The sequence below is a fragment of the Octopus bimaculoides genome, chromosome 14 (assembly GCF_001194135.2).
Source record: "Octopus bimaculoides isolate UCB-OBI-ISO-001 chromosome 14, ASM119413v2, whole genome shotgun sequence".
In the NCBI taxonomy this organism is placed as follows: Eukaryota; Metazoa; Mollusca; class Cephalopoda; order Octopoda; family Octopodidae; genus Octopus; species Octopus bimaculoides.
The window spans coordinates 1,073,176-1,079,213 of record NC_068994.1 but is presented as its reverse complement, the minus strand read 5'-3'; the positions used below and the strand labels follow the sequence as shown (position 1 = coordinate 1,079,213).

General features: G+C 35.3%; 1 protein-coding gene across 6 annotated transcripts in view; it reads left to right on the top strand.

The window, feature by feature from the left end:
- Positions 1–5,518: 5,518 nt before the first annotated feature.
- LOC106872617 (protocadherin beta-15) overlaps positions 5,519–6,038 on the top strand; it is a 70,184-nt gene continuing 69,664 nt past the window's right edge. For 2 of the 6 annotated variants that reach the window (XM_052972928.1, XM_052972929.1), the window contains exon 1: positions 5,524–5,905. The gene's annotated coding sequence lies outside the window, so the exon portion shown is untranslated. Of the gene's footprint in view, positions 5,906–6,038 lie in introns of all 6 variants that reach the window. The other 4 variants (XR_001409789.2, XM_014919671.2, XR_008265511.1 and 1 more) reach the window with 4 other exon arrangements.

Here is a 6,038-nt window from a genome sequence, read left to right as displayed (position 1 = left end):
TATATATATATATATATATATATATATATATGCACTCATGCATACATACATGATGTGTGTGTATGTGTAGATATATGTGTATATGGCAGTGTGTACAACAGCTTAGCAAAGGCTCAAATCCTAGTTAGGGAGGAAGACTAGTCATTGCTGTTGTTAGACAAATGGCCATGTTGAATATGAAGGAAAAGGGGGGAAGCGGGATCACAAGTCGGCTGATAAAGAACTTGGACTTTGTATGAGGCCAGCGTGCAAGAGTAATCGATAGAAATAGTATTGAAAAAATATGTAGTTAATAGCTTTAGTTAATTAGGTAAGCTAATTAGAAGTGAAGGTAAATATTATGAATGCATAGCGGTCAGAGTGAGGTGAGGTGAGGTTGGAGAGGTTCAGAGGGCAGTTAGTTTGGCTTTTATGGGACTGTCACATTAAATTGACATGACCCCAAGGCTTTAGTGTGCTGCTGCAAAGAGAAGCAAGTCATTCAAGATGTGGTAATCATCATCATCATCATCATCATCATCATTGAACGCCCACTTTCCATGCTGGCATGGGTCGAACAGTTTGACTGGAACTGGGGAGCCAGAGAACTACACCATGTTCCAATCTGGTTTGGCATAGGTTTCTATGGCTAGATGTCCTTCCTAATGCCAACCACTTTGCAGAGTGTGCTGGGTTCTTTATATGCGGCACCAGCATAGGCATTTGTCTAGGTACTCATCTCTGGACAGCTTCTAGGACATCAATATTCTGGATAAGATGGCATTTCACAGACCGGAGGAGCAAACTGTAAAAATGAAGATTTAATAGTTTTAAAAAAAGATAACTGGTGAGTGACAGAGAAAATTTTTGCTGGGAAAAGATATAAAAGATATATTTGACTATTTGAGGATTCTAGAAATGTGGACATGCAACACAAACCATCGTTGACAGAAATACTAAAGTAACATTGACCTACAGTCTTCTTAATGCCGGTGTTGAATAAAAGCACACACACACACACACACACACATCAAAACATTGAATATGTGTATGTGTGTAGGAATATATATATGTATGTATATGGATGTGTCATCATCATCATCATCATATCTGTCTATATATATATATATATATATATATATATATAATATATATATGCATGTATTATATATATATATATATATATATATATATATATATATATATATATATATATATATATATATATATAAACACACACACACACATATATACATGTATACACATACACACACACACTCTCATATACATACACACATGTATAACATAAATTCCAATGAAGAGGCATATCATAATGCTTCAAGGCACAAACAACTGTAACTCATTGAAACACGTGTACGACTGATATCCAGATAAATCCTTGTATAAACAGATATATTCATATAAATGTATGCTTGTGTATGTTTGCATATGTGTGTGTGTGTGTGTGTGTGTGTGTGTGTATCTATGGCCATAAATACCCACACACCCGCATAGACTTACACAAACAGAGTGAAAAACACATTTAACGAATATCAATGCTGAACTCCATGTAGTGATTATTAACGTATCTGTTTTATTCTGTCACATGAAATACAAGTGACACATCATAAATTTAATTTGATTAAACTTCTTCATTCGAAAGCTCTCTTACCATAGGCCAATATTTCCCTCCTAACCACAGACCAATGTCCACTTTTTATTAATCACTATCTCAGCCTATAAACACCATATTGTTATTTTCATTATCCAATATCATAAATTGACTTACATATCCATCTCGACTGTTTCTGTGTTTTGCTTTTGTGGAATCACATTGAAGAAAACTTTGGAGAAGAATCTTTTAATATTGCTCTTAGTCGACTCAGGTCTGAAAATTAGAATTGGGGAGAGAAGCTGTTGGGAAGCTCAACCGATGGACTGAATCGGTAATTCAAGGGACCAACCTTGTCACATACAATTCATGATTTAGTCTGGCTGAAAATTACATTAAGGGTGCATGTGTCTATGGAATATTCAGCCACTTACAAAATAATAAAATAAGTAGGAGCTTGAATCAATAGCATGAGGAACACTTCTATGTAGATCTTGTAAGTGTGGATTCCCTGATAACTGAACGATATGTGCCTAGAGGGAAAACGGTTTACTTGGTCAATATCTCTGACATGGATGGAACTATAAAAACTGACATTGGAATTACTGGAAAGACTTGCAAAGGAAGATACATGCAACACTTGGCTTTGTTAAGAGGTAAGAATTAAAGACATGCAACTTCTTTGTCTAATATGGTATGGAACCTTAAATAGAGGAGTGTTAATGATCCAAATATAAACTGGAGCATCATAATTAAAGTTACGAAATATAAGGTGCGACACAGCAAATGCAAACTCTGTATTACAGAAAAATAAAAGCTCATAGCTTCAACACTGAACATTTTGAACATTAGAGAAAGAAACCTTATTCCTTTGTTTACACAAATAACAGATTAAACTGCAACATTTCAAGTGTAAAGCCTTGATGGATTCACCATCGATGTATCCAGGAAAAATTCAAGATATAATGTTAATATATAATCTTTGTAAACAAATGCATATGTTGTGTAATGAGTGGAATTGATCCTGGGTAAAATCTTTCCTCATTTAAAAAAGCTTCAAGTACAGGCATTGCCTGGTTTTTAACATCTCTGTGCAATAACGGCCGTTTATCGGAAAGTATTAATTGTTGAGTAATTGATGTCACATGATTCCATGTGCACTTTAGCAACATCATTGATAACTTTTAGCATGAGGGCAGTTGGGTGTTTTCTTTTATCATGTTAAAAATGCCCTCTCACTCATTGATGGCAGAGAAAATTGATAAAAAATTTTATGAACTGTGGTTTCAAAATGTTCTTAAGTTGAATATATTCGACAGTCATCTCTATTGAATGAGTTAGATATGGAGATATATGAGTGTTCAATGATGGCAACAATGGTTTTTTTACATCATTATCGGTCTCTCTTATGGCATATTTTGGCTGGCTATCAGTGTTTGGAGAAGATTGATTAGCATCATGAGAGTTGGAATAAAAATTGAATTGCTATCTGTGATGGCCATTTTTATTTGTTTGCAAAGAAAGATGCTTTTTGTCAAAGTTGTTTTGCCATAAAATAATTTATGTATGTTTTATGAATGTATGAATGTATGTATGTATGTCGGTCGGTAGGTAGATAGGTTGGTTGGTATGAAGATAGGTGGGTAGAAAGGCAGTTAAGTAGGTAAGCACATAGGTGTATAGGGAGGTCGGGGGGAGTGAAAGGGAGGTCTGTAAGTCAATAGTTATGACTATGAGTTCGGTGTATGATACATATGAAAGAACAGGTTTTCTTGGGTATCATTTCATTATTATTTCAAATCTGTAAATTTGAAATAAAGATATTCATGCAGCATCTTTGAGTTCAGCAGTAGACACTGCTTTACTGAATTGTAATATATTCATAACATCCCAATGGAATCAGGTATTGGTCTGATATGATAGCTGAAGGCAAAACATGTAATTGGTGTTATTTCATATTCTTTTAATCCAATATTATAGTCTGTCTAGCCAGAGATTCAATGATATTTTCACCTTCACATGAAGCATTTCTTTTGTCACTCTTAGTTTGATTATATATGAAAATATATCGAGAATAGAGAGCTTCCTTTCACAAACAACTTTCATATTCTTGTCTATTGTCACATTCTATTCTCTGCTGCTCTGCTCCTGAAGCTGCTCTCAAATGTTCTTCTTTACAAATGTCTGCATTTGTACATTAATTTAACTTTTAATATATAACTATTTTACAGCCACCTACAGTATACCGTGTGTGTGTGTGTGTGCATGGCTTAGTGGTTTGGGCATTGTACTCACAATTGCAAGATCATGGTTTCAATTCCTGCACTAGATCTGTATTCCATGAGCTTTATTACTATTAAAGCAGTGAAAGGTGGTCAGTTAGCACAATCGTGAGCACGCCAGGCAAAATGCTAAGCAGCATTTCATTAGTTTTTACATTCTGAGTTCAAATCCCAGTGAAGTCGGATTTGCCCTCCATCATTTTGGGGTCAATAAAATACGCATCAAGTGTTGGTCAATATAATTGACTTTTCCTTCCCACCACCCTGTGCCTATCTTAGAAATTATTATTATATTAGAAATTGTTTCTAGGAAACAAAGTTATGAGTTGTCAGAATCGGTTGAGCAATGGATAAAATGCCTGGTGCTGTTTCTTCTCATTCTTTACATTCTGAGTTCAAATCCTGTCAAGGTCAACTTTGTCTTTCATCCTTCCAAGGTTGATAACATGAATCAAGTACAATAAAGTAAAGTACCAGTCGAATACCCCTCCCCACAAAACTGTTGGCCTTGGGTCTGCATTAGAAAATATTGTTATTATCATTATTATTAATGACTGAGAGAGCAACACATGCCATCAAAGTGGCACTGGGGTACAAATATACAAAGCTCAGTATACCCATCATGACTACCTGCCTGATAAGGGTACACCAGGCACATGCATCACAACCATATGTGTGGGTGACATGGTGATCTCATATCAAGATAAACAGTCCATGACCTTGCAGGTGGGGCCCAGTTAGAATTTTCTTCAGATCCAGTTGTCCATTTATGGATGATAAACAAAAACTTCCATGTTTCCAGAGATGAATTATTCAAACCCAAAACAATTCCTCTCAACACATGGCAATGATGCTCCCCAACTGACAAGCAAATCTGTGGTATTGAGCAGAGTATTTACTGTAGGCCATCTTTTATACCAAGATAAAACAATGTTCATGATAACACTTCCAATCAGTTAAGATCAGAAGCCATGAGAACCATATCATTACTACTATCATCATCAAGATCATCATCATCATTATATCCTAAAGGAATGCTAGCATATTGTAACAGTATCTTCCTAAAGTCCATGATTATATGATTGTCAGTGGATTTCATGAACACGACAGTTTCTTTGTCCCTTCTGTATAATTTCTATTTGATAATTAACCTGATATTACTGTGAGATATCCACCAGACAATATGTAACATTTAAAGACGAGTGTCTGACAGCAATTAATACACCAAAATTAATTAGGAAACTATTAATTTTCACAAATGTAAAAATAATTTTAAGATGAAAAATCAGAATTTAAATCATTGAAAATTCCTTTTTTTTCCCCAAGATATCAGTTCCAGTTTTAAGCCTTGCATTGTAAAAGAGTTTTCTTTATATTTGAAAAGTTCAAATAAGTTGGCCTCACCATAGCAACCGGCATCCATTAAAGAGAGTTTCAGTTGCTAGGTGAAAAGTCAAAGCTTCTGTTCTGAATTTTACCTCAGGCAACAGTTTGGGAAATCTTAGGACCTCCATTCTGTTTTCAAATAGGTGCTAACAAGAAGTAATTTAATAAGCAAAGCAATATTCCGGACTTTTCTGTGTCAGCTAAGCTTTTATTGATTAACACGTTTTCTCCTGAAAAGCAGAATTATGCATATTAATTTTGATCACTGTTCTATTCAAGTGTCTTTTGAAGATTGGCTGAAACAGAAGAAAATATGGCTTCTAATGCCCTCTCTATTTGAACCCCATCAACTAGAAATAAGACGGAACACACACCACTTGTACACACACACACACACACACACCGGCACACAAATACACATGTGCGTACAGTGATATAGTGACAAGCAAACACACAAACACATAGAAATAGACTGATAGCGAAGAAGTAGAATTGGTGCAGCAGCAGGCACCCACTGACTGTTTCCCGAGTCCATCGACATAAAGCCAGTGTCACACGACAGCAGCAGTTATAGTGGATAGAAGAAGAGAGTGGTTGGATAAACAGCTCCAATCACAGCAAACAATAACACAAGTGAACAATGAAGGTAAGACACTAACCTCATATTTCTTGGGAGGGCCCCCAAAAATTTTTTTTCAAGTACAAAGCAGGGGGATATTATTTTCAATATTATATAGTAACACACTCACATACACATACATACAATATATATATATATA